Source organism: Rhynchophorus ferrugineus, unplaced genomic scaffold (assembly GCF_030347505.1).
Source record: "Rhynchophorus ferrugineus isolate W39M unplaced genomic scaffold, kcgeb_rfMv2 rfM1, whole genome shotgun sequence".
NCBI lineage: Eukaryota > Metazoa > Arthropoda > Insecta > Coleoptera > Curculionidae > Rhynchophorus > Rhynchophorus ferrugineus.
The window spans coordinates 23,568,971-23,593,475 of NW_027472580.1; the positions used below are offsets into that span (position 1 = coordinate 23,568,971).

General features: G+C 32.4%; 1 protein-coding gene and 1 long non-coding RNA gene across 2 annotated transcripts in view; both read left to right on the plus strand.

Moving 5' to 3' along the window:
* The window catches only part of LOC143206520 (rho GTPase-activating protein 20), a 367,199-nt gene that overhangs the window by 54,480 nt on the left and 288,214 nt on the right, over positions 1 to 24,505 (plus strand). The gene's annotated exons all lie outside the window — the stretch shown is intronic.
* The window catches only part of LOC143206535 (uncharacterized), a 553,256-nt gene continuing 529,999 nt past the window's right edge, over positions 1,249 to 24,505 (plus strand). The window contains exon 1 of the long non-coding RNA XR_013008447.1: positions 1,249 to 1,283. This is a non-coding gene — a long non-coding RNA (uncharacterized LOC143206535). The remainder of the gene's footprint in view (positions 1,284 to 24,505) is intronic.

A 24,505-nucleotide genomic window follows, 5' to 3' on the forward strand; every position in this document is an offset into this window, starting at 1 on the left:
CCTCGTCTTCAGGTAACTCCGCTGCCACCCGCTTTATTATTTGTATTTTCACATATTTTTTATATTGTCAATAAATAACGGTCACATCATGTAAACACCACTGTTTTATTTAGATTTACCTCCATTCACCGAGCCACATCATTTTTACCCTAAAGTGGTGACCCCGACGTGATCTTTTGCAAAATTGGGTTTGGACTCGTGAATGGAGGGTACGTAGAAAAAGGTGTATTTTACGTGACCGTTATATTTTTTTTGTTTCAAAATTTTAAATATTTTTAATTCGGTTCCTTTTCAATTACATTCAAGATTCATTTTCATTTTTATTCCGATTAATTTCATTATTTCCAATTAATTTTTAAAATTTTTTTTTGTCAAAATTTTTATTTCACAATCTTTTGGAATATTTTTGCATCACTGCTTAATCATCAGCGTCTCGGCTAAACATTTCTTTCGGCGCTATGTTTAAATCATAATGTCTTCCTTCGCTCGCCGTCTCCGTCATACTGGCAGATATTTTGATTTGAAAGGCTTTGGGCAGCTTCGGTCGGATACCGTCGTTATTTGTTTTTTCTGAATTAACCTAACGTATGTGACTACGGATTAGTCACAGAGCAGCTCCAGAAGCTAGGTACCGATTGCAGTCACCGTAGACTCGTTATGTCTTCGCCGAAGTACCAGAATTGCTAACGTCTCGTCGTCAAAGAAAATAAGCTACCACGTCGTCGAACAGTCGATCCTCCCACAGCGTCGATTACGGGAGCCCTGTCTGAAGAATAGCTTGTTTTCAACGTCGTCGATGGACCACATTCAAGTGCCAAAGCGACGATGATGCAACGGTATCTGTAGGACCGGAAGATATCAACAGCCGTACCAGATCGCAACCGTACCAACCACAACCGTTTCGAACTATCATATTTTTTCAAAGCCCATTTTACACAGCACATTTTGTTTGGTATATGTTTTTTTTTGTATTTGATATTTTTTGCAAACATTTTTGTATTTTTGTTGAAGTAATTTTATGTAAAATTCTGGCAGGGGAGTATTGTAGCGAATTGAGGCATGTCGAATTTTACATCGTGGAATAACGGTTTACAAAATACCCAGAAATATAATCCCAGATGTTGAACACGGGTGGGGTGCCAACTGTAACCCGACAACGAATAGCTGGCGGCAACCCCGAGACGTTTATCTGGGATATTATTGAAGGGTATTTCGGTCATTCAGTGCTCAACCCTCGTTTGGTTTAGACGTGCCACCATCGACTGCCCAAGCCTCGTCAACAGGTAACTCCGCTGCCATCCTTTTTATCTTTGTATTTTTCTCATTTTTTATATTGTCAATAAATAACGGTCACATTATGTAAACACCACTGTTTCATTTCGATTTACCTCCATTCACTGAGCCACATCATTTTTACCCTAAAATATATTATTATTCTGTATTTCACTTGTAGTTCGGTAACCTACAACATATTGGCATTAATATTAGTGTCTTGCTGTTAGTATCTGTCGATACTTCTTATTCTTGAAATAAAACTATTTAACTAAACAATATTATATGGTTAATTATGGCTATATATCAAACTGCGATTGACATACTAATCTAGACTAATGACAAATAATTGAATTAAATAAATACTAATTGGTAATTTCTCATATTAATATGTTCTATAAATATATATGTATATCATTAGTCTAATTTGAATTTTCTTTCTGTAATGAGATGCATTATAATATATAGGAAAGATACTATAATTTGGAGAAACGGATTTATTGATATCAACATATATATATATATATATATATATATATATATATATATATATATATATATATATATATATGTATATATATATAAATATCAATATACTTTTGCCAACAGGTTCGTTAACTAGGAGTTAGTTACGCTGATGACAAAAAGACTAAAAAGCTCTTATTTATAACAATCACTTTATCTCGGAAACTAAGAGAGCTAATGCAATTTGGCAAACGGCAACGTAATTAGAATGCTGAATATAACTTGGAATGTGAATTGGAACGAAACCCGTAGTTCATAAGACCATTGTACAATTTTGGCCTATGTATATATATATATATATATATATATATATATATATATATATATATATATATATATATATTTAGGGTAAAATGATGTGGCTCGGTGAATGGAGGTAAATCGAAATGAAACAGTGGTGTTTACATAATGTGACCGTTATTTATTGGCAATATAAAAAAAATGAAAAATGTGAAAATACCAAATAATAAAACGGATGGCAGCGGAGTTACCTGAAGACGAGGCTTGGGCAGTCGATGGTGGCACGTCTTAACCAAACGAGGGTTGAGCACTGAATGACCGAAAATACCCTTCAATAATATCCCAGATAAACGTCTCGGGGTTGCCGCCAGCTATTCGTTGTCGGGTTCCAGTTGGCACCCCGCCCGTGTTCAACATCTGGGATTATATTTCTGGGTATTTTGTAGACCGTTATTCCACGATGTAAAATTCGACATGCTCAAGATCGCTATATATATATATATATATATATATATATATATATATATATATATATATATATATATATATATATATATATATATTCATATCTTACGATTATCATGGATTTCACATATAAGTGGCAAAACAGTTTTTAAAGTGACTGAAAATGTAGCACTGTAAATGTTAATAAAACCTGTGCAGTAGTAGAACCCAGCAAGTTTTCTAGGTTGGTTTACTTTGGGTTTGAGGCAAATATTTCATGCTATGTAATCTTATTTCAGTCGAAGAAAAAACCAAAATAGCAGAAACATAATCTACCGACCTATAAAAGGAAACGTATTTTTGAAACATTAGTTGACATAAAAATACTGGAATAAATCTTTAAATAAACATATTGGTATTGGAATATGTTATATTTACGTCCAAAAATGTGTCAATTGTCCCTTATTTTGAAAAAAAACCAGCTTATGTGTTTTATGACCACAAAGGTTACTAGTTGTTTAGAATTTCTTTGTTAGATTTCTTAAAATTGGCGGTTTTACTAATAGCTTTTATATTGAATATAGACTTTCCAGACAATTTTCTCTAAAATAATTTTATTAAATTATGTTTATATCGTTAAAATATTTTGTGTACTTACTGTTCTTATACATTTCGTACCTCTGGTCTCGAAGAGAGCTAATATCAAGATGGTTTAAATTGGTCACCCACTTTGTATGTAGACGGGTTTTTTTTAGCCGCAACCCGCTAAAAACATTTTGAATAAAATTGTAAGGACTTATATTATTTAATATTATCAATAATTACCTCTGTAACGGAAATTATAGGCAAAAGGGGACCTCCATAATCTTGTTCCTTCTCGAAATATTTTATTAAAGCCGCAATCAATTTGTGACCCTGATTATCCATTTTTTTCGGCATTTTCAAAGGAAATGATATATACTAGGGAGCGATTTAAAATTTATCAAAATAATCAAAGGGCTAAAATAACGTTTGTCGGTTTTTAATCTGTAGTAATAATAAGTAATATTTTAGACGTATGCAAAATTCTTTAAGTCCATAGTGTTAAGAGGTTTTAACTCTTACCTATAAATTATTGTGGCTCTATAATTAAGTGTAGTTTTCAGATATACTATAATGTTAAAATAAGTTATATTTGATAACATTTTTGTTGAATTATTTTATTTATATTAGAATTTTCTTTTATGTCAAAGCCAAAGGGAACTAAAACTCAGAGTTGATGCGGCAACATTGCAATGTTTCGACGTCACAAATATCCATGACGCATTACTTAAAAAAAAACTTTGAATAGACTATATGTGAAATTTTGTATAATTCAGAGCTAATTGGCGAATTGACTGACGATTACATTTCTCATCTTTCTAGGCATCCGGCCTCTACCATTTTTAGTAGAGTAGTATAAAGTAAAGACCAATGCTGGAACTATCTCCAATAATTCCAATGGTATTTTATTTCAGTTCCGTTGAAAATAGTTACTTTGATTGAGAATGCGTTGTTCGCTTGCATTCTTAAGTTAATGAATTCATAATATAATTAGCGTTTGTTAAGGCACTCATCAAGCTGCCGTTAGGTGGCGTTACGGCGCTCGCTTCGCTCCGTCCAGGTACGGTATTAAACGCCTGAAAGACCTTTCTTCCGACCTAACTGTATTTTTGATTTTTTTTCGGGCGAATCGCGCTGCATATGTTTACTTCGTTTTGTCGTCTCTCTCTCGATTTAGCGTTCCTTGTCGCACTCGTGCGGCGCCTTTCGCCGTAGGCCGCGTGGCGTTAAGAAAGGACGGTCACCATCGAGGTTAGATGGCGGTCGAAACGGTGACAGGTGAGTCTGGGTTTGGCCGGCGGCCAACTTGATTACGTCGCCTAACGTAATTTCGGTATGCAATCAATTAGTTTGTCCGCTTTTTTTCGCTATTTGAATCCGATATATTTTTATAATACCATACAAATTTAATATTTTTGTTATTTTTATTCTAAAATATTTAACAATATTTGACAAGATCTACTGAACTGATGGAGTAGCGTTAATAATATCTTATTAATTATAAAATTGTCAATATTTACATAATTACTGATACCTATGTAATATAATAATTAACAAGTCTTCGATCTGATACATATGGAGATGACACCACTGGTCGTTGAGTGGACAAAAACATTTATACGATTTCAGCTGTTAATTCATACTAGAGATTGCCCTGTAGTCGAATTTTGAATTTATTAAGTTAATTATGTTTCTTTCATAACAGACTAAAGGGAATACATTTTAAAATTAGATGTTACTAAAACTAGTTTTCTGTCTCAAGAACTAACATTCAGTAACCTTTTTTCAATTGCAGTTAATTGAATCTAATTTACACTAAGTCTTAATAAATAACAAAGTATTAATAAGTTTAAATTACTACACCACTGAACATTATAAAAAAGTATCATAAGTAATATTATTTTCAGAACTGTAACAACTTCAGAGAATCAAATATAAATATACATGATATTTTTTTACTTTTATGTTATAAGTAAATATACATGTTTATATGTATTACATGTTTGTATATGGAAACAGAGAATATATGAAAAAACAACTTACAACAATTGAAATTAATATTTAACTTTAGCAGATATAATAAAACAAGAACGAGCATAATTAAGTATTTTTTTACAATTTTGAGATGTATATTAAAGAAAGATATTTACAATCATTAAATTAATTATTGATTTTTCACAATTTAGGTCTATAAATAGGTTAATAATTCATAAATGTGTTCTACATCTATGGAAAGTAGTTTAATTTTAATCGCTGCACATAGTCATTACTTTATTTATGTATTCATTTAGTCTTTATCTTTTATCCGTACTTCTCACCTAAAATATATCTTGCAAGAATAATAAATACCGACTTTGTTGTCGCAGTCCGGTCGCGACAGCACGGGCCTTCTACTTTTGCTATAGTCGTGGGTTCGAATCCTGCTGAGGCATGGTCGTAAGAGTACAAAATCCGTCAAGGAAAATGATCTCAGTTACGCCAGTAACCAGATTGGATAAGACCGCATGTTTTTGGGATGATTTCTAAGTTGGTCATTGGCAGTTGGCTTAATGCCGAGGACCGTGGTTCGGTGCCCTCGTTAAACTGTAGGTCCAGTCCAGATTAACACTCGTTGCTAAAATGGAGACTTTTAAAAAATATCAAAAAAAAGAGTAATAAATACGCCAGGCTTTGTATGCCAGTCAGGCTTTTTGTTTTTAACAATCAATAAAAATTAATTCAGTATATTATATATCGTGTCTACTGGCAAAATTGTGTAGATTTTTTGTCAACGAAGATATAAATTACATGTCACAATGAGTTTGTGACTCTAATTAAATGTTGAGACGAAAGAAACGTTTGTGTCGGAAGGAAAGGAAAATATGTAACTTAAATTATATAAAGAATATTATAAAATATAAACGAATACAAATCAATGTGGGGCTTTGATTAAATTTTGTTTTTATCTACGGAGAAGCGTGCTATCGAAGCTAAAGTGTAGTCTAAATAGAAGGGAAATGACATATATATTTGACTATTAGGTGTTTTTTACTAAGCTGTAAAGATTTTTTTATATGTTATTCACTGTATTCGGCAAATTTAGCTTCCTGTAACTTTTGGCTATTCTCACATGAAACTACAATCATTTGGTGATATTAGTAAAATATATTAAACATACAAAATGTCGGACAGAAAAATGGTGTATTAAAATGAATCAGTGCATCTTTATTTCACCAACAAAAAAATCAAGTGCAAGCCAGTATATATAAATCAGTAAGTAGTCTCGTATGAAATGAAGCCACTTGTTAAGAAAAATGTAAAAAAGGAATTCAAGCTGAAGTATAAAAAATGTACCGGCTATTGGGTAGATATTCAGCCCTTTCCGTATATAATAAGCTTTTGTTTACCAACAAGTCTTGAAACCAGTGTGTTTAAGCCAGGGATTGTACCAACCAAATCAGTATAAATATCATACAAAGATTCCAAATCAAGGTACTGTGAGGTATTGTTGATGATCAATGGTTAATTCATAATGGTATTACGAACAATACACAAAGACACACACTCCAACAGTATATCAGTGTTGAGGTTCCCCGCCCCTAGATAATTATGGCTTACTCAGAAGATTAAAGGGAGTAAAATCATTTGATCTATTTCAGTGAAGTTATTAGCAAGACTCAATGAACATTAAAAACGGTTAAATATATGTTAAGCCCAAATTGTTTATCGTAGGGTAAGTATTTTGTAATTTTAAAATCGTAGCATATTAGGATAAAAACATAGCTTATTTAGTGATAATTTACTAGACTGCTATAATAAATAATAAAAAAATAAATATATGAGACATGGCGTGGACAGTCTGTTGGGTGGAGAGCAATAATAAATATCAAGATAATTTGCCTTGAAAGAAGACAACATGACTGTTGATGAAACCAGATATGTTGATTAAGAAGCAAATTATTTCCTTAAGTTCTGACCATATATTAAAGAAGAAAAATTATATTTAGACGCCGATAACCTTGGTACGAATGTTTTGCACCAAATAAAAGTAACACGGATTCACCACTTGCATTCAATCAACATTCAATTTAGCGAAGACTACATTAGAATAATGGAAGGGTATCGGTCTTCGTTCCGTACCTAATCGTTCGGGTTCAGTTTCAATCAGGCATCGGACTCCACAGTCGAAGATCAAGAAGGCGACGACACGAACCGACGGCCAACGGTCGCAGCAAAACGAACAAGTCAGAAATATTAATTTAAAAGTTTACGCACGGTTCGCTTTATTAATAGCGTAACATTAAATACACTATTAAAAATCGGAACTCATTCATAAGGCGGGTAACGCGTTTCTGTTCGTACAGTGTATTATGGTCCGTTTTAAATGCAATTACTCCGAGATCAGTGGCGTCTGTCTATGGACTAATCTTAATATATGTTATGTATAATTATATTATTCTTATAAAATATCTAAGTAACATCATGTTAGACAAAAAGCAAACAACATTATGAACCAAAATAAAACAACTACACTGGTTAGTCGGAAGATACTTCCACCTTGATCTTAAAAAAAAGAGATTTATTTAGCAGACAATCATAAAGCCAATTTGGACCTATGGGGGCTGCACTAAAAATTCAAATCAACTAGTCATCCAACGCTGTCAAAACAAAATTGTTCGATTAATTAGCAATGCCTATCGCTATGTAATCAACGAAGAACTGCACGATGACATGGAAATCAAATGGATTTGCGAAGTTATCCAAGATTTCGCCTTAAAACACCAAAGAAGATTAGTAAATCATACTAACATGGAAGCAATACAACTGCCGGACAGCGCGCACAATGTCAGGAGATTGAAACGTACCAAACCATACAAACTTATATATTGTGTATACCTTTAGTGTAAAATATAGATATAAGTTTTTATAATTTTATAATTGAGGAATATATATTGATGTATGTATCTCGCACTCGTCTTGCTTGTGAATTAATCCAAGTACAAATGAAATGTAGTAATAAAATAATTTATAATTAAGATTGTACTAAGTATATCTAATAAAGATGTTATCAACATCAATCTAGTTATATAACTTTTACGTTGCGTAGAAGAACATGTCTACCAGTCTATATCAATAATTATCAACTCCTGCAAGCAGAGGATGCTAAATATATTTGTAATCACCTAGATCGACGCCTAACTTGGAAGAAGCATATATACTCGCCATACGGAAACAACTTGGACTTAAACTCTACTAAATGGGTTAGCTTATCGGGTGCAAATCCAAGTTAACATTAGATAATAAGATATTATTGTATAAATCTGTACTCAAGCCTATTTGGTTATATGGAATCTAACTATGGATCAAGTCTAATACGCCCATCATACAACGGTTTCAAAATAAAGTGTTGCGTGCCATGTCGATGTTCCGTATTATGTTTCAAATGAAGTGATACAACGCGATATTCCTCTAGAATCAATAACGAGTGACATTCAACGTGTTTGTGTGAGATACTCCGAAACAGTTTCAGTGCTTCCCAACGTACTCGGTAATCAGATAAATATGCGAAGTGACAGTGAAGTGCGTAGACTAAAACGTCTAACACCATCCGATCTGATTACTGAACATATATATACTTTATTATCAGCTCTAGAATAATACTAATTAATTAAGATAGTACTTTATACAGGAGATCACTTAATGAAGAGTTTTTTGACATGCCATGTATGTATAATATAAACATAACCTCTTGGCAGATTGTGTAACTACTGAGACTAGTAAAAAAATTAATTGATGTAACTACAATATTATTCAGAAAATTACGTCAAACGTTAAATTGTTTTAAACTTATTAAATTCTTTTTAAAAGTATTATTGGGTCTTTAAATTAGTTTCAACGAATTTTCTTAAATGTTAAGCTTTATTGTGAAAATTGACACAATGTATTTTATTCAAAGTATAGACGCTACTTACATCGATAGACGCTACTTATATCGATAGACGCTACTTATTGTCATTTTTCAGGGGTTTTACGGATTCCATCTCGAAAGAACGATGTACGTTTTGACGTTATCCACTAATCGACCCATTTTTTGGTATCTTCAACGGAAGATACTTATTTTAAGAACAAGTAGTAATCAGAAGGAGTAAGATCTGGAGAATATGGCGGGTGGCGTAGCACTTCTCATTTTAATATCTAAGTATGTTTTCACCGTTTTTGCAACATGAAGTTGAGCGTTGTTACGCTGAAGAGTAACATTCTTGTGTCTTTGCTTGTATTTGCTGCCGTTTTTCACGCAGTTCTTGACTCAAACGCAACAATTGTAGTCTATAGCGATCCCCATTGATGGGTTCATCGAGCAAATCCTTGTCTTAATAATCTTCACAGGGCATTCGATGGCCTTCAGCCGTATTGCTCTTCAAATTCATGTAAAAAGTAAAACTTTCCGCAAATGCTATTTCTTGGTACAAATTCAGACATTTTCAACGAACTGAAATTTTGTTTCATTCACACTTCGACGAAATTAAATAAATTTAGAAAATGTCCAAAATTGCGACGAAACTAAAAACGGATGCGAAATGATAGGAGTTGCATTTTTTAATAAAATCTGTCCATAATATTGACCCTAGGGGACAAATAGTTTCAGGCAAATAGCCCCATTAACTAATATAATATTTCCTGTTGATTGTTTGACTTGATGTAAATCATTTATATATAATTTTCACGTTTTATTTTTTGATCACAATAAAATAAAATATATATTCTTAATATATATTATGTAGAATTATATTACCCTTAAAATATATTTTAATTGGCCGGCTTGGTGGCGCAGTGGTAAAGGCTGTAGGACGGTCCTCCTACTACTGCGATAGCCGCGGGTTCGAATTTATATATATATATATATATATATATATATGTATATATATATATATATATTAAATGAAAGTCTAATTAGTTGGAGTTGGATTGTTCCAACATTTGGTATACATAATTTTTATTTTATATTTGTATTTTATTTACTGCTTTTCAATGCTTTTTAATTTGTTTTTTAAATGTTGTTATGAATATAGAAAAAGGATACTCTAGTGTTTTTAGTGGTTTGGGTAGGACTGCTAGCCTCGTTACTGAAGAATTTCACGAACCTTTAAATCTCGCTCTAAGCATGTATGCGAATTAACTAATTGTTTATCAAGTAAGATATGCCAATAAGACTTCATGAGTTACTGAGAGCTAATATCTCAAAGGTGTTAAATCAGGGGTAATCAATGGATGATGCCTGTTGAGTTGAACTCACGGCTTAACTCACGGTTCATTTAGTAAAGAATATTAAGTTAGGCTTCAAGGATGTATATCGAAACCTTATTATTTGATCCAAATCTATTTTTTTATATATTAATGAAAATAAATAGAGACTTGTTAGAATGTCTGTACAGACAACACCACCTACCCAATCCCCCTTGGCAGCCGCAGTGGTTGAGTCCATAGGATAGTTCTCAAGTTCCTGTTTTTATATAAATTAAATCTTTAGTCCTTAAACTTCACTCAACACCTCTATTAAACACACCGTTTTTTTACTAAAAACCAGCGCCGTATTGGCCGATCTATATAATAGACATAATTCTGTAAAGCGGATGTTGAATTAAACGAATTTGTTCTAGTCAGTGGATGGAAAGCCCAAGAAACGACAGAATAGAAACACAATTAGTTAATTCAATTGTTTATTAAGAAATCTGTATTTCCACAAATCCCCAACCGTAGATCGGTAGTAATGATAGCATGTTAAACATGAAACGCATAAACTAATTCAGGAAAAGTTGACGAAAAAGTGGATTATTCTTCATCACGGCTATATAAGCGCTCACACATATATAGTCCGTATAGTCCAGATTCAGCGTTACGAAAATTCTACATTATGCACTGGTTCACGGAGAATTACAGTGAAAAAAACGTTACGAAAATTCTACATACAATAAATCCAAACTCTCATCAATTCAGAAAAAATAATCAGAAGTATCAATTGCAACGTTTATGTAGCAGCATGTAGACTTTGAAATTATGTAATATTGGTGATATTTCGATAGATCAATGTATCTTTAAATTGATTTGTTGATTGTGAAGCAGTTTGATATCAAGAAGCAATTCATAACCTATTTATATTTTATATTGCTGAAGATTATGCGATAACAACAATTGTCATTGCAAATAAAGATAATTATTTTATAATAATTGGCTTATTATATAAAAAAATTATACAGAACAATGCTGAATATTATTATACTACGCCATTGGTTCGGACATTTGAGGGTTATTAATGATCCATAAAAAATCATTAGCGTATGAAAGATTGAAACTGTGGCGGGTTAAATACCGTAGAGAGATCTGTAATTTAGAAGCCATGCCTGTCTTGAACGGGACGTATTATATTCGGTATTTTCTAATTTACTTAAACAGAAAAATGGGCTTCATGTTGGACTGCGTCTCTGCTCACCATGACAAAAGAATAACGTTAGTTCATCACACAGATCTCAAGGTATGTTATTACTGCTCTGATGAGATATAAGTTATGCCAATAACTGTTATCTCTTATTATACTCATATATGTTTATGTATTCATTATTCTGATTTCTAAATTTTAAAAGGAACATTTAATATACAAGATGTTTTCAAAAGTATGTTAGATAACTTCTTCAAAATGATGACAAAGGCATTATTTCCTAAAATCATTTAAAATCTCCATATCACTCAACAACAAAAACAATATATTTACATAAACTAGAAACATCTGTATTCTAAGTTGTAGGTATAACCTTTCTAAATTGCTCTCATAGGGTATTTTCAAATTATTTCTTGTATATTATATTTCTTAAAATTTAATATTTAGTTTCAACAGTTGGAAGAGAAAACCTGTTTAATTTAACTATATTATATTATAGATATTTATTTATTATAGTGTTTATATATTTAGTTTTACTTATAGTAATTTAAATGACGATTTTCCTTTAATAATTAACGTATGCTATGATTGTATCTTCTTTCTGGTTTAATTTTCTTATTTCTCTCAATGACTTCTAGATGTGGAGAGTACAATCATAATATATTTGAAAATCGATATATTCTAAATCCGATATAAAGGAAAACGTTGCCCATTTCTTTCCAAGAATGAGCAGAATCCTCATGCAATTTTGACAACTTGGGATGGATTTATTTAGGATTTAATTTGTTTATGTTTATATATTTTAACGAAAAACACGTAATAATTCGTGTAACTAAAATACTTGAGGAAACAGGTTGAAACTCCGTTCAGCAAAAATACATTTTTGTTGACTAGTACGTCATCTCTGGTCAGGCCTAAACATCAACTACATCATCACGATCATGACGACAGATAAACCTTATTTAACTCATCGTCGTGATATGCTTGTTTTATCAACTGTTCCAACGAAACTAGATTCCCAACCGTCCATTTCTAACTTAACAACGAATATTCTAATAATGATGATAATTATTATTTGTTAAAAAATATCTCTATAATGACAATTTTTCTTCAATGCATTGAATTCCATTTCAATTTTATGTCATCTATATTCATGCAATTTCGGATTTGGCACAAAATTCATGAGGCTTTGAAAGCACTCATAAAAATGTGTTTTGTCATGACATGAATGTGTCAAGGAAAACGTTGCCCATTTCTTTCCAAGATTAGAAATTAAAAGTTAATCGATTAATATATGGCAATGCGGTGTTGAAGGAGTTTCGATATATTTGTCAAGTGAAGAATGGAGTACCATATGATTTTCAATGTAGGAGACCACAGCTAGTTTTTTCGGATTATATAAATATTATAGAAGAATAGCCGGAACGTCCGCCGTAGATAGGTAGTGGTGAAACTTGGCAATGAACTTTGAAGAACTTTCAATGACATCAATGTTGTTCGGCAGGCCTTGCAATTTTCTGGTCTCTAGCTCGTCAAGAAGATTGGAATAATTCGCTTCCTTCACCGGCTACCAATAGTTAGAATGGAGGCTTCAACTGCTACCTATAATCCAACAGCATATCATGCACGTTTTCGATAGTTTCTAATGTCGTTGCAGTTTTTGACTATGGGTTTAATGATGGGCTACATTTAAATTCAGTTGCCCACTTTTTAGCGGTTGACATGGAATGAGCAGAATCATCATGCAATTTTGACAACTTCGGATGGATTTATTTAGTGTTGAATTTGCTTATGTTTATATATTTTAACGAAAAACACGTAATAATTCGTGTAGCTAAAATACTTGAGGAAACAGGTTGAAACTCCGTTCAGCAAAAATAAATTTTTGTTGACTAGTACGTTATCTCTGGTCAGGCCTAAACATCAATTACATCATCACGATCATGATGGCAGATAAACCTTATTTAACTCATCGTCGTGATATGCTTGCTTTATCAACTGTTCCAACGAAATTAGATTCCCAACCGTCCATTTCTAACTTAACGACGAATATTCTAATAATTATGATAATTATTATTTGTTAAATACCTCTATACCAATTTTATGTCATCTATATTCATGCATGTGTTTTATCATGACATGAATGTGAATGTGGCTTATCATATGGTTCAGTGTATGACTGGTTTTATGGTTTTTGGAAGAAATTAATGTTTCTCATTTACAGGTCTCTTCAAACTGAAGAAATACATTAAAATTTCCCACAAGTGACACTAAAAAATATGATACTGGTACATACATTCAATATTACCAATACTGGAAGGTTTTGTTGTTGCCAGGTGTCCATTCTTTAGTTATGACACATCGGACGTATTTGTTAGTGTTAAAAATCCATTGTATAAGTTAATGTTAATTCAGATAATGTAATTTCTATAAATAAATGCGTATCATTAATGTAATCTTTCCATAGAATCAATTTGTCGAAGTTATCTTAGGAATGTATTCATTTTAATCGTGTGATATTTACGAACGAATAGTACCCATGCCACGAAACCATATTGGAAACAATTGTAAAACGATAGAATTTCAATAACCCAAATTTGAATACGGCCTGCGCATGTACCATGATCATCAAGATCACGTGGGACGCGGCTGATTTTCATAATCGAATGATTATGCGCCGGCCGACCCGGGGAACAATACAGACGTCGCACTTTTCCATCATCTTCGGAAAAAATCTGGAGATACACGCACTTACGTATGCATTGGGGCCGCTATTGTTTGTTTTTATCACTTTTTGTAGTTGCTAGTTCAAAGCTGGGTTGCCAGATTTGTTACATAGTTGATTTCGTAGTCTTTATAAGTAAACGCACGGGATTATATAGTAGGTGGCCAAATTATTAGGATTGAATATTGAAAAATGATGTTTTTTTTAAAGGATTATTTTATCTTAAATATTTATTGTTTTTGTGGAGTGGCAACATAGCATACGCGCGTCATTTGTCAATTGTATGACGATTCTTCACATTCGGTCATTGTCCGTTAAAACTCGCGCTTTGCAGTATTGTTTTAGTATTGTCTAGATATTATAATTTCATTAGTTTTAAACGACTTTTGTGTTTAAAATAATCAAAAAGTCAGTATTGTTCCGCTATACTCACCGGAATACTATAAGGCTCCCCATATATCAGCGAATACGCAAGTGCCTCGGGGCATATTTCGCAACTATTTTTTTTATTAGTTAATTATTACATTGTTACTAGTCGTTTCTGACTAACCTACAATTTGTCTTTATGATAACTTAAATTTAGGTACATAGCTAGGAGGACCCATCGGCTCTATCTCAGTCTCTGGTGAAATAATGTTTATACATGTCCCTGCTGTATTTTTTATTATATGCATCTCCCTACACAACACTACATAAGATCAAATGGTTTGATTCTTTTGAGTCTGTGTCTGTCTGTGTGTTCTGGTGGTATCCAAAAGCTGCAATATTTGCAATTCTCTTGTCCTCTTGGCTGACTGTGGGTATCTGTAGATCTCGAGGTAGGTACTCACTCCTGTAGTATTTAGGTGCCACAATACTTCTCAGGAGTTTGTTCTGAAAAATTTGTATTTTGTTTGTGTTACTCTTTGCAGAACATCCCCATAATTGAACTCCCTATGTCTATATAGGTTTCAGTATTTGCTTATATAATAGCAATTTATTATGTACTGATAATTGTGATTTTCTTCCAATTAGCCAATATACTTTCCTATTTTTGAATTCCAGTTCTTTTCTTTTCTTCTTTATATGTTCCTTCCAACGAAGTTTTGCATCAAGATTCATTCCGAGATATTTACCGTTGTTGCTATATGGAATGATAGTATTATTTAATGTTATTGGTTCTTGTATAGTCTGATTGTAGGTGAACTGCACATACACAGATTTACTTTCGTTAATTTTTATTTTCAGCACTTGTGTCCAATTATTTATATTGTCAATTGCCTGTTGTAATTTTCGTGTGGCTTCTTCACTATTGTCTCTGACAGCTGTAATCGCAGTATCATCACTAAATATAGCCATCGTAATATTCTTCATTTGTAGTGTATCACAAGTGTAGAGTAGATATATTGATGCAATATTGTATGACGATTCTTCACATTCGGTCATTGTCCGTTAAAACCCGCGCTTTGCAGTGTTGTTTTAGTATTGTCTAGATGTTATAATTTCATTAGTTTTAGACGACTTTTGTGTTTAAAACAATCAAAAGGTAAGTATTTCTCCGCTATATTTTGCTATATACTTTTGCTATATTTTGCTTACTAATTTACATTTTATAAATGGATCAACGCAATTAACTCAATTATTAAACTTTTCAGGGTAGTACACTGTCTCAGAATTGAGTGTATATGTGAGTCAGAGAAATCAGGGATGGGCGTGAACATGTCCAAAATGAAAGTCATGATCGACGCCCATGGACAAGTCTCACAAATGACAACATCCTTGCTGTTCGGAGCTTATTGACGGTGATCACCTGTTAAGGATTGAAAACCATATATGATATCAGCTGTGGAAATGTTCAATCCATCATAACTAATGAACTTTATGAGCTTTAGAAAATTTAATGTTCGCTCGGTTTCAAGGTCGTTGACTGAAAATCAAAAACAGGTCAAGTCTTAGATCAGTTATCAGTGCCCTCACTTGTCAACTTGTGATTAGAAGAAGATTATTAGAACAATTAGAAAAGAATCACTTGGAGGCAAAATATTTGAAAGCAATGAAGAAATATGTGCGCAATTAGCTGACAACTCGCCCTCAAACTTTTTATGAAGAATGTATATTCAGGCTTCTAAATAGTTGGAAAAAATATGTAGAGCACGGAGGTGACTACATTGAAACATGTTAAATGTTTAGATTGTGTGTGCCATTGATCAATACATTTATTTTACAATATTACCGTTTATATTTGGTTCCCCCTCGTATGACTCTTTATATAGCTATAAAGATCTATAAAATATAAGTGTAAAATATTCCCAACAAGAAATTAGGTCTTAGTATCATTCTTGAATCTTTGTCGGACTAAAATCGTATTTTGTCGTACTGAAAACTTTCAATTCATTATTGTCAGGAACCATGAGGTTCAAAATTCACCGAAATATGTCACTTATCTTCATAAATTTTTACAATAACAAATTGGTCACTGTTGATATATCTTTAAAAAACATAAAACACGTTACAACTGTGTCACCTACAAAAAAAAATGTTTTTGTTTAGTATGTATTATTATATTCCAACATGTCCTGATTGTTTTGGCCATGTTTAAACCTAAGTTAAACAGTATATATTACATGTGTTTTTTGATATTTAAAAGTGTATTTTTATCAGAAAATATTGTTTATCTAAAGAAACTTTCAATTTGCTTTGGTAAAGTAATAATAAAATGACTGCTTTCTGTTTTTGTTTTCATTAAATCATTCAGTTTTAATTAATATTCATTCTATATAGGTTTTTTAACTAAAACATTAAAAAACTAATCATTTTCTAGAAATATCGAAAATCATTATAAATAGATATGTTAGGCAAAAAGTAAAACTAGAAAGACAAGTCTAGTGAAATGGTATGGCCGCTGATTTGGAAATATTTGCATCGAAACATGGATGTGGAACGTTGTACTAAACACTTAGAAGATTGAACTTAAAACGTGGTTCTTGAGATCAATCAGCAATTTTTTTCCTTAAATTTATACACACAAACAACTTTATTGAAATCATAGTTATTTCTTGAAGTTAACATATTATTCCAAACAAACATGTAGAATCTCATGCATTGCTTTTGAAAGAATTCAAGTTTACAACTGTTATATAAAGTCCAAAATGATGGTTAGATGATGATAAAATAACGAAATGATGGTTAGGAAACGCTACCTGACGTCAGCGTTTCGTAACGGCGATTTAATATGGCGATTTTTAAAATTTCTACCAAAATCTCACTAATCACAGTTGTAATTTAAAAATAAAGTTTTTAGAATGTCCCTGTCCTATGTAATGATTATAAACTAATATTTTTGTGATTCTTTTTCTAATATATGTTATAAATAGTACAACTTATACAAATAGGATATATATTAGTCAAGACATACATAAACGTACCGTGGAAAACTAATATTGCTCACTCAATAATACTGTTATAGCGAACCAGCATATGCCCACGCATGAAATTTCGTTACTGTTTAAGCAAATTAGAAAATACCGAATATAATCCCTCTCGTTCAGGATATGCATGGCTCGGAATTACAGAGACTCTACGGTATTTAACTCGCTTTAGTTTAAATCATTCATAGTAATCACTTTTTATGGATCATTAAAATCTTTGGATGGTGTTGCTAACGGCGTATATTAAAATATCTAAGTAATTTTTCACCTAGAAATATTTAAATGGAATAATTATTTAGTGGGGCGTAAATAATTTCGAAATATTTTATCAACTTTTTGTTTTCACAGTGCATCTTTCTTTAACTTATATACTCTTATCATTATTCTGTAAATGATGGAATGACTAATAGCTTGCCCCTCAAGGCACACCGATCTAAAGGGTTTTCTTCCTTATCGCAGTTCATTAGCTCCTCACCGGAATACTATAAGGCTCCTCATATATCAGCCAATACGCTACTTGCTGCCGCGGGGCATATTTCGCAACTATTTTTTTTATTAGTTAATTATTACATTGTTACTAATCGTTTCTGACTAACCTACAATTTGTCTTTATGATAACTTAAATTTAGGTATATAGCTAGGAGGACCCATGTGCTCTATCTCAGTCTCTGGTTTATACATGTCACTGCTGTATTTTTTATTATATGCACCTCACTACACAACACTACATAAGATCAAATGGTTTGATTCTTTTGAGTCTGTGTCCTGTTCTGGTGGTATCCAAAAGCTGCTATATTTGCAATTCTCTTGTCCTCTTGGATGACTGTGGGTATCTGAAGATCTCGATGTAGGTAGTCACTCCTGTAGTATTTAGGTGCGCCCACAATACTTCTCAGGACTTTGTTCTGACAAATTTGTATTTTGTTTATGTTACTCTTTGCAGAACATCCCCATAATTGAACTAACTATGTTCATATAGGTTTCAGTATTTGCTTATATAATAGCAATTTATTATGTACAATTGGCCAATAAACTTTCCTATTTTTCAATTCCAGTTCTTTTCTTCTTTATATGTTCCTTCCAGCGAAGTTTTGCATTAAGATTCATTCCGAGATATTTAGTGTTGTTGCTATATGGAATGATATTATTATTTATTGGTGCTTGTACAGTCTGATTGTAGGTGAACTGCACATACACAGATTTACTTTCGTCAATTTTTATTTTCACCACTTGTGTCAAATTAGTTATATTGTCAATTGCCTGTTGTAATTTTCGTGTGGCTTCTTCACTATTGTCTCTGATAGCTATAATCGCAGTATCATCACTTAATGTAACCATCGTAATATTCTTCATTTGTAGTATATCACAAGTGTAGAGTAGATAAAGCATTGACCAGTACACTTCCTTGTTTTCCCAACTATTGATGCAATATTTTTGGTCTCGGAGACTATTGTCAGCTACTTCTCGGATCACTTTTTGTGAGCTTAATGCATGTTTTAGCCGCTTGTTTGCCTCCAGAAAGTTGATTTCACAGATTCACCAATTCCACATCAATACAAAGTACATTCCGGGATGCGATATTTAATTGGACATTGATTGCTACATCTTAATCGAATAACTTCTTTTCTAACAATACATCGGGGTAAAGGACTTAAAATTAATCTTAAATATTCTTTTTTAAATACTTTAAGCTTGCGGTTAATGTTCAGAGCCAAACAAAAGGATTTTAAAAGTAAACGTTCGAAAGGACTGCATTTAACTCTTGATTGTAATAGTCCGTATTATTATTACTATAGCCTTAACCAGGCATGTTTTAAACTCCTTTAGTATTAAGGTTTCAAATGTCCCGGATAGAATGTCAGTTTGTCAATAAAATGCAAACGTCGACTACAAGTTAGCCTCTGTAATATTGACCTTATTTACAACTTTTTTAATGATTTTAATGACTTACTGAATTTTTTGACAGAAAGATGAATTAATTGCTAACAAAACTCTGTTAAAGGTAACTACAGATGATATGATTCAAATTTTGCCAAAATATGGCACCTAACTTGAACAATAGGTCAGTGAATTTATTATATTAGCAGAAAGAATATTTTTTTAACTTATTCAAAATAAGTGACGTTCTACAAGCGCGTGTCCCATCGATGCGAAAAGGTGATGGTCAGGTCGATTACAATACTTTTTTCGGTGATTTTGCTGTCTGATGTCACGTGTTGTCATACTTATCATATCTCATTACTTATCGCCTTATCACATATCTAATCAATTAATATTAACTGTTTCCTCAGGTTTCAAGAGTTCATAATATACGACACCAGCCGGGCCCCATCAGGCATAGATAATTGTGATGCCAATAAAGCGATTTGGCCTTGTAGTCTATATGTCGGCTTCACCATTTTTTAAATAAATCCACTTTTCATCACCGATCACTATTCGTTGCAGAAATATCATCAGATATCACTGATGATTTTTCGATTTTCTAATTACCTGTCTTTCAATTCATGTGTCACGCATCTTCTCATCTTTTTGATCTTCTCCATCGCTTGTAATCGTTCGCATATTACGACTCGGCTCACATTCAACTTTACTTCCAATTGCTTTTTGAGTTTGTCTTGGGTTTTCACTTAATAATAACTGCAATTCCGCATCATCAAATGCTCTCTTGTCATAAACGTTGAAATAACTGATTGAATTCTCAAAATCACGTTCCACATATTCACCGCAAGGCTCTATCAGCGAATAATGACTTTCAGCGGCTTTTTTTTTATGAAACAGGCAAAGTAATTCGTACCGCAAATGCATGTTTTTAGGTTTTTCAGCGTGTTTTTTTATCATTTTCAAAAATCTATAAATCTATAACGCTGTTATTTTAGCGTATCACAACTTTATTTTGAATTTTGAGGTTAATGCCGGTAAAATAAAATGTTGTATATATCAAATCATATCATTATTTACTCAATAGTTAGTAAAATTTGTTGCAAAAACAGATACATAGACATATTCATCACTGACATGACTATCTGAAATTATAAAATAAACAAATAATAGTTACATATATTCTTTTTCTTTAATAAATTGTTGAACGAAATAAAACCATTAAGACCCATATAATAGCCATTCATAAAAGTGTCGCCAATTTTATCAATCAATATCATCACTATAGTACAGTAACTCTATTAGAAATTATATTTCAACATATGCTGACAATACAGCAATTTTATCATCACACGAGGACCCAATATGAAACAAGCTGCCACAAGATACCTCCAACTGCATCTTAACAAAGTTGAATTGTGGTTCAAAAAACGTGGCGTATCATGCAAATGAGACAAAATCTGTCCATGTGACATTCACCCTTTGTAGAAAAACTTCAGTCCCTGAGTAAAATTGAATAATCATGAACTTCTGTAGACAACGTTACATATCTGGGAATGGATTTTGATCGACGTTTTACATGCAAAAAAACAGTGACAAAACGCAAACAGCTTGAGGTTAAACTAAACAAAATGTATTAGCTGATAGGGCGTAAATCTAAATTATCATTAGATAACAAGGTTTTGCTGTATAAGTCAATACTTAGGCCTATTTGGACCTATGGTATTGAACTGTGGGGTACAACTAGTAAATCTAACATTGCTATCCTCCAGAGGTTCAAGAATAAAGTGTTGCGAGTCATCGTCGACCATATTACGTCTCCAACAAACTGATATTCAGCGCGATATCCCCTTAAACCCATAACGAGAGTGATTCAGAGTGTTAGTGCGAAATATTCTGAAAGAATACTAGAATCTAGAATAAGATTTAGATTATAATTTAAATAAGTTAGAACAGTATCTGAATCTAAGATAAGAAGCAGATCACTTACTGAAGCGATCTTCTACATTTCAGATACTAATAATAATAATGCTTATTGCCTATGGGCAGTTTTTTGAAGTTCTAACGAATTAATTTAAAAAATTATAATCTCTCTGAAGTGTAATACGTTTGATTATGATCTTTACACTTATTCGTTTTCTTTCATTTCTTTCTCAAAGCCATTCTTCACAATTTTTGAGATGAGAAGAAAGCCAGTAAAATTAAAGCCAATAAATCACCCATTGTGAATGCAGCTTTCTGAAATTCAAAAAGTTCATTTAAACATTGTTCACGCTATAAATTATTCTTTATCTATTAAGTAATTGAATAATCGAAAAATAAAATGTCCAACTCTATAGCACCTTCTCATGTCGATGACGACCGATTATATATGAAATATCAGTAATAGTATTCAATTACTGACGTTAAAATGATCAAGGCGAGAAAAATATGAGGAGTGCATGTACAACTATCGGTCTCCTCAAGGAATGCGATTCGAAAAAGAAAATTTCCTCTCGAGCCTATTTATTGATTATCAGCCAGTGCAGAAATCTGCACCGAAGCATATGGAATACGACACTGCCGATATCTGAACTGGTCGAGGTGTTAAATAACGCGACTTAATGTGTGGAAGCCGCCACCACTTTTTCTCTCGTTTCCATCGAAAAACCGCATAAACTTAATTGCTTGCTTATCTGTAATGGAATCTAGAGGAATCAATCTGAAAATCTTGGTCCCAGAACGGCGGGGCCCATTATAAAAATGTAACAAGAAACAGAAAAAGGGAGATTGAGCTAACGATTGCCTTCAAGGTTGCCTATCTGCGCGATTCGATTCTTTATATTTTTTTTCAAGTGTTTTTTATCTGGTGCTGATTGTTAAGGTGGGAACGATTCCGTTTGAGTCGTAAAGAAGAATGATCTCGTTATTAATTTTACCATCAGATAAAGACATATTGCTTATCTAACATATTTACTTCATAGCCATCATGAATCATTATACTCACCAAGAAAAATGTATGGACTTGAGTCGAAGCTTTAAGAGGTTGTTTTTGTTATTCAGATGCAAGTTACCAATGTCAATGTCAGTGTAAAACGAATACATAAAGAAATAGAGCTGAATAATACCTTTTTTTCAGTTGGTTGTTAACGAGAATAAAAAATACCATTTACAAAAAAAACTATAAAAACAGCGAGTTTACTGATTCCGATTCTAAGCAAGTCATGGCCATGGTCTCATCGTTTTTTTATTTGAATTCATTACATGAATATACTTTTTAAAAAATAATGCACTTTATCATGAATCAATCATAAATACTGAAAAGAGAATATGTTACACATTTTATTAAATTTTAATAATTGAATAATTTTCGGCAACAATATGTCAACAAAGTTCATGATACATATTATTGTAAATTATGTTACCAATTAAGAAAAAAAGCTAAAAAATGTGCCATTTTCATAATATTTTAAAAATTTTGTTTGAATTTTTTACTTTTAATTTATTTTTTTAATAGACATGGGCGTTCAATATGATTCTATAAATTCCTTGGCTGATTTCAGTTGTTCGGTGATTCATATTTTGGTGCTTCGAGCATTCTTCATAATACAGTTCACACTGCAGAACCATATATTGATAGTTGACGAATCGCTTGTTACTGCAAATTTCAACAGGGTCCAGTTAGAGCAAATGCAGGTCTTTTTTGTTTGGGATCGCTAATACAGGATAAGAGAGTGGCATCTAGCGTCGAAGCGATAAGCTGAATCGGCTGTACCAGAGCTTTTGCTTCTCTAAGATTATGCGTGTGGAAAAGAAGAAAAATTATAATCTGTAAGTTTGAGATCTTTCAAATATGATGCGTAGGCAAATTCTACGTTTTCTTCTTTTTTTTTCGAAAGTGTATTAGAAGTGAATTAATTCCTTGAAGATGCGACCATCAGCACAATTACAGTACAAATGTAGAGACATCAATTACAATGGTTTGGACCTATCTGTCGAATGAAAAGTGAACGAATTCCTCACAATCTTCTGTGACGAAATAGACCATTTTCTTAAATGAAAGATACAATAAAGATCTCCGAAAAAGACATAGACTAATATCATAGGGAGAGATAAAAATATAGCGTTGGTTGAGAATTAAACACTTTCCCCAAGCTCTGGCTATGAATTCAAATAAAGAATGAATTGGTGAATTAAAATAATTTATTGATAATTAATATAGTACTTGGATATCTTTATAGAATAATAAAGATAATAATGAAAGATAATATAATGTTTAGTGTTAGTGGTTATCTACAATTTGAATAAACCTAAAATATGTGATAAATGTTTTATTAATTTTCAGCTTTGTGAAGAACTGTGAAGAGTATCAGTAAAGGCCAGAAAACATTATTTAGGGTCAAGAATTTTATTAGAACTAGCGCCTTGAAATTGTTGTATTGAGATAATTAATAAACGATTCATTAATCAGCAGTATAGAGTTTTCCTGTACTTGACTTCTAAAGTATAAGTTGGATCCCCAGGGTGACTCATTATATATAACAACGTTATGCGGTGAAGTGCTGCTTCAAGCTAGGTAAAACCACGAGACATGACATGCCATGCCATGACGTACTTTCAAATATTTTCGAGAAATACATATTTTTTTCTGAAAAAAGGATAAGCTTTTAACACCAACATCAAAATTAATTTCTCACAGGGAGAAAAAGAACCTAATACCAACACACCAGTTTCGGTTTATTAACAAGCATTCAACAATTACCAGGTCCTCAGAATAACAGATGTTATTGAAAAAGCCTACGAAAATAAGAAAGTATGCTCAGCTATATTCTTAGACGTAGTACAAGCCTTCGATAAGGGTTGGCATGAAGGCGTTATAATACCTTCCTTATAAGGCTTTCATAAACTACAGAAAATGTTACCAAAGCAACACTCCGAACTATTAAAATCGTACATTACAACCAGAACATTTAGAGTCAAATAAGAAGAAGCTTACTCTACAATAAAAGAAGCTAAAGGAGGTATACCACAAGGAAGTGT